Consider the following 14,097-nt stretch of genomic DNA (forward strand, 5'->3'; position numbering starts at 1 on the left):
TTACAAGGCTTTTACAAAGAAAGTGCTAGATTTTCCTGTGTTTGTTTTCGTAAACAGTACTCAACTACTATATTGATCAAGGTACAGTACAATCTGGCCTTCCTTGTAGCCAGGATTTCTGAGCATAAGCGTCTCCACAAATCAATTTTATATATGTTTATTGCCAAGGTGTACACATTGAGTTCAGGGAGGAATAAGAGAGAAAGGAAAGAAACTGAAGAGCAACAACAACAACCAAAATATTTGTGGCACGATAACTGAACTGTATCTTTAACTTTGAATAAGTGGTCATTGTTCTGCCAAATCTGCAATGTTTTTGTTGATCAACTGGAAATTATTTAAGGAGGGAAGACATGATGGTACACTTCAATTTAGTCTTTATTTCTTCCATCTTTCTCAGCTTCTATAATTTTGAAAAATCTAGACAAATATGTGATTTGTATTAAACAATTACATCAGGGGACTTTAACATTCTGTGAAAGCCGAGGGCACAGCAAGCTCAGCCAGTTCTGGTGACTAATCCCATCAGTCCCTGTGCCTTGGCTGGCTGCCCTCTGGTAAGGACCTCTGCCCGCTGGCATTATCCCCGGCTGCCTGCTGGCTGGCTGACCCCAGCTTCCTTCTGCTCCTCCACAGCCCTTTAACACCGAGTGATTGATGCACTGTAAAATAGCCACCAACCTGTGAGCAAGTCATGATGCTTTCCCTTAAACGCTGAAAGAAATGCAAGTTTCCTCCCTGAACTCACCAAGATTTTAAGGGCAAAACTAATTTCCTCACCTTTTACCTTCTAGCTCTAGTGACTGTTTTGTTACCAATCAATATAGGAATCACACATCAAAGCAGAGACACAAAGACCACTTCTTTTTTAAAAATCTTTTTAAAAAGATTTTACTTATTTTTTAGAGGGAGAAGGAGGGAGGAAGGAGAGGGAGAGAAACATCAATGTGTGGTTGCCTCTTGTGCACCCCTATTGGGGACCTGGCCCACAATCCAGGCATGCCCCTGACTGGGAATCGAATCGGCAACCCTTTGATTTGCAGGCCTGCACTCAATCCACTGAGCCACACCAGCCAAAGCACAAAGACCACTTCGTGTTTTCTATAGTAACCATGAGGTGCCTCTATATATTTTCATCAATTTATTCCAAACTATTCCAACCACTATGACTCACGATTAGCTCTTCCAAAACTCCCATCTTGAAGCTGTAGTTTGGAACCAGGGTCCTTGTGAAAGAGAAATAACATAATGACACAAACACAGTTTCAGAGCTGAGGGCAAGCTGACATTCTAAAGTTTGCACAACTGACTCAGGAATGCTTAACGTGCATAGCCATGTTTCTTCCAATAATAGTACCATTTCCTAAAACAATGTGCAAATACAGTAACATAAGCTAAGGGGAAAAACCACAAGTTCAAGAAGAGAGAAAATAAAACAAAATCCAAGAAAAGAAAGATGAGAACTGTTTCAATGCTAGCATATTGATTTCTAGAGTTCTCATCCAAATTGCATTCCCAAGAAGACCTTCTGCTTAAGAATTAAAATTCCAAGTGACTTAAAAGATGTTCGTAGATACTGAGTATGAACAACTAAGAGCTGACTTTAGATTTTGATAAACTTGGATTGAGCAAACATTTTGAAATTTATTTCTAGTATGAATGAAATAAATTCCTTCTCCTTTGAAACTGTGCCTCCACATCTTCATTCATATTACAGAGAAACAGTAAAAGGCGAAATAACTCACAATGCCCAATTATAAACCTTTATAACTTCATCGCTGCTTTACAAACCTGACTTGGCCAAAAAACATTTCTCATTTTTTCTTTTGTTTTAAATACTATAGCTTTTGAAACATTTCAACAGTTTTGTTATATCTTGCTGCTTATATTTCAAGAATAAATATTATAGTGCTCTTTGAATTGAAATTCAAATTCAAAACTCCTCAAGCATCTTAATGTCAAAATTTCTTTCACTTTCTTCTAACACACATTTTCTGGTATGTCTGATATTCATATGATACTTGACTTATGATGGCAGGACTTAAGATTTTTTGACTATTCAATGGTGAAAACGCAATATGCGTTCAGTAGAACCCACACTTCAAGTTGTGAATTTTGATCTTCTCCCCAGACTAGTGCCATTCAGTGCAACACTTTCCGGTGACGCTGGCCAGTGGCAGTGAGCTGCAGCACGCAGTGAGCTGCAAGACCACAAAGGCAAAAAACCAGTACCCAAGTTCAGAGACTTCCAGCCAAGATGGAGGCATAGGTGGAAACACTGTGCCCCCTCCTACAACTAAATTTAAAGACAGCAAAGTTTTAGAAACAAAAACTCAGCCAAAACAGTAAAATTGAATTGTACAGAAGACTGACAACAATGAACCACTCAGCCAGACCACATCACAACCCAGTGACTGGGTCGCCCGGCTCTGGTGAACACCTAAGGCTCTGCCCCTCATACATAATAGGTGCCAACAGACCAAACATTATGACTCAAGAACAGCTCAAAGCCCCAGAGCCTATAATTCTAAGTGACTGAGAAATAGCCAACCTTTCAGATGCACAGTTCAAAATACTGGTGATCAGGATGCTCACAGAACTGGTTGATTTTAGTCACAAATTAGAGGAACAAATGGAGGCTAAACTAATTGAAATGAAAGGAAATGCACAGGAAACCAATAGTGATGGAAAGGAAACTGGGACTCAAATCTAGGGAGTGGACCAGAAGGAAGAAAGAAACAACCAAACAGAAAAAAAGGAAGAAACAAGAATTCAATAAAATGAGGAGAGGCTTAGAAACCTCCAGGACATCTTAAAATGTTGCAACATCCGAATTATAGGGGTATCAGAAGGGGAAGAGGAACAGTCACGAGTGGAAAACTTATTTGAACAAATAATAAAGGAGAACTTCCCCAATGTGGCAAAGGAAATAGACTTCCAGGAAATCCAGGAAGCTCAGAGAGTCCCAAAAAAAGTTGAACCCAAGAAGGAACAAACACACCAAGGCACATCATAATTACATTGCCCAAGATTAAAATGAAGGAGAGAATCCTAGAAGCAGCAAGAGATAAGGGGACAGTCACCTACAAAGGAGTACCCATCAGACTGGCAGCAGATTTCTCAAAAGAGACCTTACAGGCAAGAAGGGGCTGGAAAGAAATATTCCAAGTCATGAAATCCAAAGCCCTACATCCAAGATTGCTCTATCCGGCAAAGTTTTCATTTAGAATGGAAGGACAGATAAAGTGCTTCTCAGATAAGATCAAATTCAAGAAGTTCATCATCACCAAGCCCTTATTATATGAAATGCTAAAGGGACTTGTCTAAGAAAAAGAAGATAAAAAATATGAACAGTGAAAGGACAGCAAACTCACAGTTATTAACAACCACACTAAAAACAAAAGCAAACTAAGAGGACAGCTAGATTGGGAGTGGAACCACAGAAATGGAGATCACATGGAGGGTTAGCAACAGGGGAGTAGGAGGAGGAGAAAGGGGGAGAAGGTACAGAGAATAAGTAGCATAGACGGTAGGTAGAAAATAGATAGGGGGAGGGCAAGAATAATATGGGAAATACAGAATCTCAAGAACTTGAGACACATGGAGATGAACAAAAGGTGGGGATGGCGGAGGAGGGGTGTGCAAGGTGGAGGGGAGTGAAGGGGGGGAATGGGACAACTGTAATGGCATAATCAATATAATATATTTTTAAAAACCCAGCACCCCACATGCACAGGGCGCCGTGTCTCACACTGCTTGGGTGTTGTGTACTGAGCACATGAAGGTAGGCAAGAATAAGATACAATGTTAAGTAAGTCTATTAAATGAATTTTCTACTTATGATGTTTTTAACTTATAATGGGTTTATCAGGACATAACCCAACTGTACTGAGGGACATCTATGTACGTGATAGATTTTGTTATTATATGTAAGAATCATTTTTTCTGAGATATAAATTCACATTATGACTATCACAATAGTTTAACATTTTGGTAGAGCAAAAACAATATTTGTGAGAATTTAGAACAAACATTACTAGTTACCCAATAAACTTAGTCAATGGTCCTGAGGCATAGTGGCCTCCCCACCAAAATTGCAAAAACTTCAGGCATTGGAAAGTGTTGTTTTAAATTGCTACTATTATGTTTCCTAAAATTATCCTTTGTTAAAACAGAAACATCTTCATGTTTTCACTCTACATGTGAATAAAATGTCTTTCCTGATGAAAGCTCAACTTCAAATGCTTTGTACCTGAAGATTTAGAATCATAATTGTTGTCTTCAGCTTCTCAGTACAGTGGAAATGGCAACGTGAAACTGACTGATTATGAATTGACTCATTTAGGCTCTTAAACAAATGCTAGTGTGAAATTTAAAATGACTAACAAAATAGCTGAAAATGCCAACTTGTTCCACTTTTTTCCAAAACTGTGTGTTTTCCTTCCATGGATATAGCCTTCCATGGACATGGCCTTAACAAGGATCCTTACATAGATATGGCCTTACATGGGTATAGGGGGTGCTCAAAGATACAAACACAGGCTTAAAAGCTGCATTAAAAGGTACCAAGTTCTTCACAACTGTTTCAACAGAGGAAACATCAGAAAAACTTTTAGAAAGCTTAGTACAAGTGTTTTGTTTGCTTGTTACTGTTTTTCCTTTCCTTCCCGTTCTCTGGCAGCTTTATCAGAGGACGACGTGCTCTGTTGAAAGGGCACAGAGAACAGGGGTGCTCTGAGGGCCCCAGGGAATGCAGCCACTGCCGCTCCATTCTCTCCCATGGCTGTGTGGCATCGTGGTAAGAGAGCAGCCCCTCGGCTGGCTTTTTCTCTCTCCAGCTAGGTACTCCTTGATATAGCCATCACGCCCTACGTGTGTGCTAGGAACTACATCTTCCTAAGCAAAGCAAGTCTCTCACAGGCAAAAAGAGAAAGATCACATAAAAATGAGAACAATATAAATATATTCTTTTCTTTTTTACCCTCTTCTCTACTTCAATATCATTATCTGAAAATAAAATGAAACTTACATGTTATTTATTCTAAGGATTCAATAAAGATATATCAAAATTGATAAGGATATATCAAAGATTCATTTCTTGCTATAAAATTTAATCAAGGTTTAGAATTTATACATACCTCTCAGTTTTTCAGGTAGATAACCCATTCACATATTCATTCATTCATTCATTCATTCATTCATTCATTCATTCTTCCATTCATCCAATAATATTTATTGAGAACATGTTGATTTATGGGCATTTTGGGGTGCCAAGAATAGAGTGGTTTACAGAAATAGAAATAGTACCTACCCCAAGGATCCCCACTGACAGGAAGAAGACAGAAACTATGCAAGTTGACAAGGAAAGATAATAATTTCGTAAGTACTCTGAATGAAAATAAAACAAGATGCTGTCATGCAGTGTCTAAGGTAGGAGCAAAACTTGAGAGTATACAGGAAGCTGATGCTAAGAAAGTGTCACTTGAGTTGTGACATGATCAGTAATTAAAGTAAAAAGTTAAACCACTCTATGTAGAAGGGAACAGTTTGAGATTGAAACAAAATTGAAATGTTCCAGAACTGAATCAAGTTCCATACAATGTTTTTCTTCTTTCTTGTGTGTCAAAATTTAAAATGCCGCATAGCAAAAAGGACTTCTTATGCTCAGAGCCCTTGAGGGAAAAAGATCCTGACATTCTTGTTTGAGGATGGGAGATTATTTTAAATCTAGAAATGGATACCTCCCAAGGCTTTTGAGAATCACCACTTTCACATCAGCCATTATTTGGCAATTAAATCTTGGGCTTGGTCTCTAGCTAAGTGACCTGAACCCAAGCCCCATAATCAGTATTTAAATGGTGCTATAGCAGGTTTTGGCGAGGGCCCCTTCTGAATCCTGCCTTAACTTATAAAGAAAAGCTCTTTGGATCTGGAGGAAAAACAAATTTTAAAAAAGGCTTAACATCATCAATATCCAAGTTATTGAGGAAAACCTGGTAATTCTCACTTCAGTTCACGTGTTAGGAATCACTCCTCCACTCAAAGTCCCTGCATCTAAATAGTCTGCTTCTAAAATAAACACCATGAGTCACACCAAAGAACTAGAATCCTGAATCATCAGCCAAGCAAAACACAAGTGAAAATCACTTTGACTTTCAAAACTTTCCCTTTAACGCTCTTAAAGATTTAATATTTTTTTTCCAGTAGTGTTTTTTTTTCCCTAGAGTGGTCACGTCTCTGTTGTAGTATGCACCAGGCAATTTCTGGGAAGCAGATTGTTCCAATATCATTTTGTTAAAATACAGTAATTACCTAACAATTTAACTGTCACTAAAAAAAATTTAAAAAATAAAAATTCACTGCATTCAACGCAACAACTTCTTATTTCCTGCAGGACTTTAATTTAGATTTTAATTCACATAGAACTTTTCCGCTTTTCTCTCTGTGAATTTGACATTTTGATTTGAATTCACTGGAAGGGAATTGAAGCTCAAGTTGTTGTGGTCAGGTGCAGTTATGGTGTTAAGCAGCAGTGCCCTGGCTCACCCATTAACGATTTCCAACAATGTCTGAGATGGAAACTCCACCTCACTGAGGTTTCTTCATTGAAGCCAGGCTTCCTTCAGCTGTGATCTCACCATCTGATCACATTTTCACAACTTATAACAAAGATAGCACTTATTAGGTGGAAGAAGCACCAAGCTTTGTGAGTCTAAAAAATAGGCAGGCAATTTATAGCTGTTAGCTACTTGCCATTGCATGGATACCGGGCTGCCCTAGAACACTCCGTCTCAGTGGTTCCGCTGTGAATTTCCACACCACCTCATGCTAGCATGCAAGTCGTGACCCGTTCAGAGGTCTGTTAGTGCCCATGCCCCGGTGGAGTCTTGGCCTTAGAGGAAAGGGATATTATGGCAGATTTCAGACAGAAAAAAAAAAATAGATTTAAAACGTATCACATTTAAAAGAAATTTTTAAAGGAAGAGCACTGAAAATTAAGACTATCTTCCCAGCTCGGCCATCCATACTTCACTCTGTGATCTAGGTTTAGCTCCCGCCCACTGCAGGGGGAGCACAGCGGGAGGGGAGCCCACTCTGACCCTGCTCACCGGCAGGGGGGCCCTCCGCCTCCACAATTGGCATTCCCAAGGCTGTTACCCCTGGTGTTATCTTTCCAGAGTCCACATGACAAAAGCAGTTCTTTTATTCTGCTGGTAAGACTGCCAGCCATTTTCTTCCTTTTTAAACAATGATGTACTTTTTCATCCATTATCTACACAACAAATTATGCATATTTTGAAAATATAAAAAGAAATCGATACTTACTCTTCCAGGCTTGTCTAAAAAATAATACTATAATGTACCAGCAGTTACTCATGTCAATAATACAAGATAGGTTATTTGGGAAGCAAATGGAAGATTAACTAAAACAGAGTTAATAAATGTGTTTTATTTGGGGGAGACTGGGGAGCACCCTTTTTCACTCCTGTGGAGGGTCTCCAGTGGGATAACATTTCTAGCCTTTTCCTGTTTCCTCACTCACTTCTCTCAAGGTGTGAACAAAAACGTATTAGTGATTCTACAATGAAAATCCTTCCCCTTCTTTGGAGCTGGGGTGTTTGCAGGAAACACAAATCTTGCTTTGCTGCCTGTGCTCTGACCCTAAGCCTGAAGCCTGGCCCTAAAGCCAGGGCTGCCTGTGGCCACCCGGCTCTCTGGTTCCCTGTCAGGCAGCTCACCTCCCCGCAGACACAAGCTGCCATCTGCAATGTCAGCATTACCAGTAACTGCTGTATTCTTTCCTTTTATCTCCGTTGTTCGGGCCTCGTGTTAGGGAATTGATAGTTGTTGTTTCTTTCTTTGACTCCCCAAACCCTAGCATGCGTAAAGAAATTATATCCTACTTAGTAATTCATTTACCATGTGCTAAGAGAGATAATCCAAACATCATTACTATGTGTTTGGAATAATGAAGGGATTCGGCAAATACCCATTCCTCTCTCATTTTTTGACCTGCTGCGTATCATATAAGTGTTTTATCAAAACCAGACAATATTGAAATAATCTTTTTCAAATATATAATAGATACTAGTACTTACAAAAGTTATTTTATTAATCTCAGAGCCATAAGTTAATATGAGCTAATAGTTAACACACTAGTCAAATGATAATTACCATATTTTTAGGACCACAACATGCACCTAAGTTTTAGAGGAGGAAAACAGGAAACAATTTTTGAAGCAAAAAGTGTGGTAAAATATTTAATAACCTGTGACCCTGCTCCACCACCACCGTCCTGCCACAGTGAGCCAGGTCAGCTACATTTGGACTATAAGATGCGCCCCCATTTTCCCCCCAAATTTGAGGGGAAATGTGTGTCTTATAGTCTGAAAAATACAGTGATGACCAACAATTTGGGGCACTATATGCTAATGATTTTACTAAAACATACTATCTAATTTAAACTCTAACACAACCCAATGAGAGGCACTATTATTAACTCTTTAAAAGTGTTAAAATTCAATCTTAGAAAACCTGTTTGGGAGCACAGTGTTTCAAGATTGAAAGCCAGGTCTGTTTACCTCAAGGTTCCTGTGAGCTAATATCATTCTATGTTGTCTCCAAATCATTGTTTCCAGAATGTTCTTGGTAAACTAGAGAATCATTTGGAAAATAAATTTGGCTTACCTCAACTTGTATTTGCTGCTCAAATCTCAACGGTGTGCACAGACATGCACATTAAGCAAGGATACAGCACTGCAAAAACCAGAGCTTTTATCAGGAACCCATCATCTTTAAACAAAGCAGTTGACTAAAAGAAAAATCTAAAATGAGGGTTCCTCAGGTTCCAAGGAACACATATGCTGAGGGGCTGTTTTGGTAATGGGAGGTCTGCCCTAAGGATAGACAGAAAAGTCAGAGCTGACTGAAGTCGCCCAACAGCCACGCAGTCAGTCAGACCTCGTGGAGAACTGGGGTGCTGCTCAGGGCTGCCCGGCAGCTTCAGCAGCACCCCAGTTAACTCGCACACCTCGTGCCCTGCTGCAGTTAGGACTCACAGCTCCACTTCCGTTTCTCTCTCCCTGTGTGTCTTTTTTGCAGATGTGCTCCTGGCTGTCTTTCTCTTCTTTATGACTTCTACTTCCTCTAGATGTACGTTGCCTCATGGCTTTTGTTATAGATGAGCCCAACGTACAACATCATTGGCTTTCTGACTTGTTCACAGTCAAGATGCCACAGGTTGATGGATTATTGTTTTCATGCTTTTGACTTTGTTCTTCTCTAATGGTGTGCACCAAGCAGTTTTCTTCCTGAAGCAAACTTTATTTTGTTCATCCTGAAACCCACCTTTGATGTCTCATCATATTTGGTTCCAATTACTTCAAAGAAAGACAATGCCTTTGATGATATCCTTACTTAGGTCAGATGCATATAGATGTGACCAAAGGCACAGTATGCAGCCATTTTATTTAATGTTTTTTCTATTTCAGTGCCAGTCTATCAATTTTTCATTTTGTTTTGTTTTAATCATTAGTGATATTGCCAGTTGACTAATGTAGCATTTATTGGTTTTAACATCTAGCACAGTGATGCAGTTGTAAATATTTGTGTTTTTAAGTTAGAAGAGGATGCCATTTATTTTTTTATTATTTCAGTGACATTGATTAATAAGATTCTATAGGTTTGAAGTGCACAATTCTGTAACACATCATCTGTGTATTGTACTATGTGTTCACCACCCCAAGTCCTGTCTCTGTCCATCACTAGTTATCCCCACTATACCCTCTTCTACCTCCCCACACCCCCCTTTCCCCTGGTTATTACCACACTGTAAATATATGTTTTTGTCATTAGGAGACGCAAGTTGAGTCATCTTAGCAGAAACTGTGGTTTCTTTTCTCCAGAGATACAATGTTCTCCTCTATCAGCTTGTCTAGTGATAGACCCACCTTCCTGTCCCCAGAGCTGAGTGTTAACCACACTGTCTCTTGCCCTTGACCTCAGTGAGTGGCCCAGGAATACATTCATGACCCAAACAAATCAATCAGAGCCTGTACTCAGATATTATAAAACCAAGGCAAGCAGTTCCTCTTTAGAAAAATTCTTTCATGATATGATTTCAAAGTTTTGTAGTAATTACTGTTTTTACAACAGGGAAACAGACATCTGTCTACCATAGAAGAAAATGAAAGCAAAGAGAATAGGAAGAAAAAAGAATTTCTGGTTGTGGCCAAGCCCCAGTTGGCTTTTTAAAGTTAAATTATTCGACATTGTTGTTCTATTACAGTTGTCTTAATATTTCCCCCTTTTCCCTCCTCTGCTTACCCCCCCCCCTCACACAGTCAGTCCCCACACTGCTGTCCATGTCCACGGGTCACTCATACATGTGCTTTGTCTAGTCCCTCCCCCTTCCCTTCTGGTCACTGTCAGCCTGTTCCATGTTGCCATGTCTCTGGTTCTATTTTGTTCATTAGTTTATTTTGTTCATTAACTCTCCAGGTCTGATGTTGTTCTTCTATTTTGTGATCTACACAAGTACCTTGCCAATTAGTCTTCTTTATCGCTTACACTAATTTGAGTTAAGTTTCTACCCCTTGTCCTGACAGAGTCCTAAGGTGGCATTGCTCCTAGACTGCCCCCTCATGCTGCCCAGGAAGTGCCCCCTGACCTGTCACTCTGAAACACAAGCAGGTGGACTTTGCTTAACAGACGTCCCTTACAAGGCTACTTGAATGTGCTCACCATGCACAACACGCACCCATCCTTCCCCCCCCAATAATTTTGCCTATGAGTATCAGTAATACTATTTTCTTAAAGTTCAAAGGCAAAACAATCTTACCGAAGTCTTCCTGTTTATCGGTCTCACTTCGGTCTTACCCATTCTCTTCATTATCCCTTAAACCTCTCACTCCTTATCCATTTCATTTAGAATAATCATCCACATTTTTATGCAAACTTGTGTGTCAGATTTCTATTCCGATGTCTCATACCTGTCATTTCCAGAGTAATCTTTTTAAAATGTCATTTTGGCAGCACTTCTGAACTTCAAATGAAATTTTAAAACCTACAGAACAAATTTAAACTTTTACAATTGAAAAATAAGGCTATTTTGGAGGGCCTCTACCTACTATTTCTACCTAATCTCCTGTTATTTTCCTTCAGAAATCCCACAGTTATCCATATAATATTTCCTACTTACATTTTTGTTTCTACCTCAGTACCATTCATTTTACCTACAATGCCTTCCCTGTTTTCATCTTATTTTCTAAGCTTTGTCAAGCTTAAGCACTATTTTCTCTTTGGAGAATGTGTTTGCCCAGAGGCTAGATAAACTAATCAAAAGGAAATGAAACTAAATGTGATGAGGGAGGAGAAAAACATCCAAATAAATATGGAAATCAATTTGCTATGAAAAACAGTAGCTAGCACTTTCAAAGAAGGAAAACATTGTGGGTGGTGCCGGTGAGTGATAAAAGACAGCAATGGGACTGGGACAAAATGACACTTATAATTCCAACTGCAAATTTGTATTATTGTGCAGTTGCCAAGTAATGTGAATTTTAAGTTTTAAGGAAAAAACAATTAAAATTAACTTGTAGACTTCATAGATTTTTTTTCATAAGAGGGTAATACAATATCGGAAGGGCATACGGACCTACTAAGAGGTGCATAGTTTCAGATACACCTAAAAAACCACCACCCTATGAAGTAAGAATCACTAAAGAACATTTTGGGTTGTTTTAAAAGAGCAATGGTTGACCAGTGAGATTTTGCGATGGGCTTTGACATCAAATGGTACTTGGGGTTAGGGATAGAGTAAAGATTATGCCGAGGGGTAAAATTTTGATTAGGGCCACCAGATGGGGAATAAGAAACTTCTTCAGAAGCAAGACTTTGGTTGTGTGTTAAGAAAACCATTTGACTCAAAACAGAACCATTTGACAAGTTCTGTATTAGCTTTGCTGAAAATTAAAACTCTCAGAGAGAGCAGATATTAACCAAAGGAGATTTACACAGTAATTATCACCGATAAGGAGGATTGGATGGAAACTGAATCAGATGCAAAACTTATAAAAGGACATTAAAATACCATGAAAATGTCAACCTAAAGAAAGCTGGTAAGGTTCAGGTAATACTCAGCAAAATATGCTTTAAAATAAAAAAAAACAATTAGGAGAAAAAATGGTCATTACATAACAATAAAAATAATACTTGACAGAAAAGTGTTATAATTTAAAACAAGCATAGATCTACTAATAAGTTCCAGAATACAACTGAGATGATTAACTGGAAAAATTAAAATATCTACTACCATAGTGAGAAATTTAAAAATGTCTACACGTCTCCTCTAGTAATTTAAATAGTCAGTAAATAGTCAATAGAACATAAAAGATTTAAAGACTATAACCGCAGGGTTCATTTCTATAGTTTGTTACAAGAATATAAAAGATTTAAACATATCAATCAGAAAATTTGGTATGATAATACGTATTTAGTACTATGCATGCCAAGGTTAAAGGCTACACAATATTTTCAAGGACATGTGATACATTTACAAAAAATTTATCATGTACCAAGCAATCAAATGAGTTTCAAACAAATACCAAAAAATAAACATGTAGAGTACCTTTTGAGAATATAGCACTTCATTTAAGTATGGGTGATTTTTAAATAACAAGAAGAAACACGTATGAAAAGTTTTAAAAGCATTTCTAAATAACTCATAGGTAAAAAAATAGAAATTAAGATAAATTTAAAATATCCAAGTGTGAAAATGCTGCATAGTAAAACTTGTGAAACAAGCTAAAGATTAACAAGTATACCTCACCATACATCCTTTCTTGATATGAATACTTACTATAATGAGTTACAAATTTTTGACCAAATTTGCTAAGTCAGAATTTCTTATTAAAAATCTAATTTGTACACTAGGAAAAATGTTGAATTTGTACACCACCCAGGGCCGTAGAAGGCAATGTAGCTTCAGTGTATGTTGGGTAATTTCCCAAGGATACTACTCTGAGCTCCTGCTATTTTAAAAGACTCCATAATCACTACATGTTCCTATAGATTCCCGGGGCACTTTGGTTTGTATATGCTGGACAACTGGGCACAGTACCAACCTACGTCCACTTGAAATTACAGTGATCCCCCCCCATTATTGTTTTTTCCCCCACGGTTTCAGTTACCTGTAGTCAACTGCCTCCAAAAATATTTAATAAAACATTTCAGAAACAAACAATTCACACATTTTAAACTGTTCTCAATTCTGAGTAGCATACAGCAATCTCACACCACACTGTGCCATCCCACCCATGAAGTGAGTCGCCCCTTGTCCAGGACGCCTTCTCCGCAGGTGCTACCCGCCTGTTAGTCCCTGCGTGGCAGTCTGGGTCATCAGACCCACGGTCCCAGTCCTGCAGCGCTTGTGTCCAAGCAACTCTGATTTTGCCTAATAAGGCCCCTAAACCATTAAAGTACATTGCTACAGCTGTTCTATTTTACTGTTAGTTATTGCCGTTAATCACTTACTACACTTAATATATAAACTTCACCATAGATGTGTATGTTAAGGAAGAAACATAGTATCTGTAGGCTTTGGTATTATCCGTGGTTTCATGTATCTACTGAGGGTCTTAGAATGTGTGCCCCATGGGTAAGATGGGACTACTGTAGTACCCTAAAAATAGTATTTCATTGGTTATTTATATAGTAGAACATCTTTTAATGTACATGCTACAAATGTCATTTGCATTTGACATTGCATCATTAAGAGTGAAAATAATTGAATACATTTTTATATGCTATTATATTAAAAAAACAAAAAACAAACAAACAAAAAACCCCACTTGCCCTGACTGGTATGGCTCAATTGGTTGGGCATCATCCTGCAAAGCAAAAGGTTGCTGGTTCAATTCCCAGTCAGGGCACGTGCCTGGGTTGAGGGTTTGCTCTCCCATCAGGGCACCAGGGCATGCATGAGAGGTAACTGATTGATGTTTTTCTCTCTCTTTCTCTTTCTCTCTCCCTCCCCCGTCTCCAAAAATAAATAAATAAAATGAAAAAAATTCTGACATCTATTATTAAAAAAATAAA

General features: G+C 38.4%; 1 pseudogene; it reads right to left on the reverse strand.

Moving 5' to 3' along the window:
- Nucleotides 1–13,484, reverse strand: part of LOC118984773 (HORMA domain-containing protein 1-like) — a 68,731-nt pseudogene extending 55,247 nt beyond the window's left edge.
- Between the last annotated feature and the right edge of the window lie 613 nt (nucleotides 13,485–14,097).

This window comes from Sturnira hondurensis, unplaced genomic scaffold (assembly GCF_014824575.4).
Source record: "Sturnira hondurensis isolate 20B ecotype Veracruz unplaced genomic scaffold, ASM1482457v3 Scaffold0003801, whole genome shotgun sequence".
NCBI lineage: Eukaryota > Metazoa > Chordata > Mammalia > Chiroptera > Phyllostomidae > Sturnira > Sturnira hondurensis.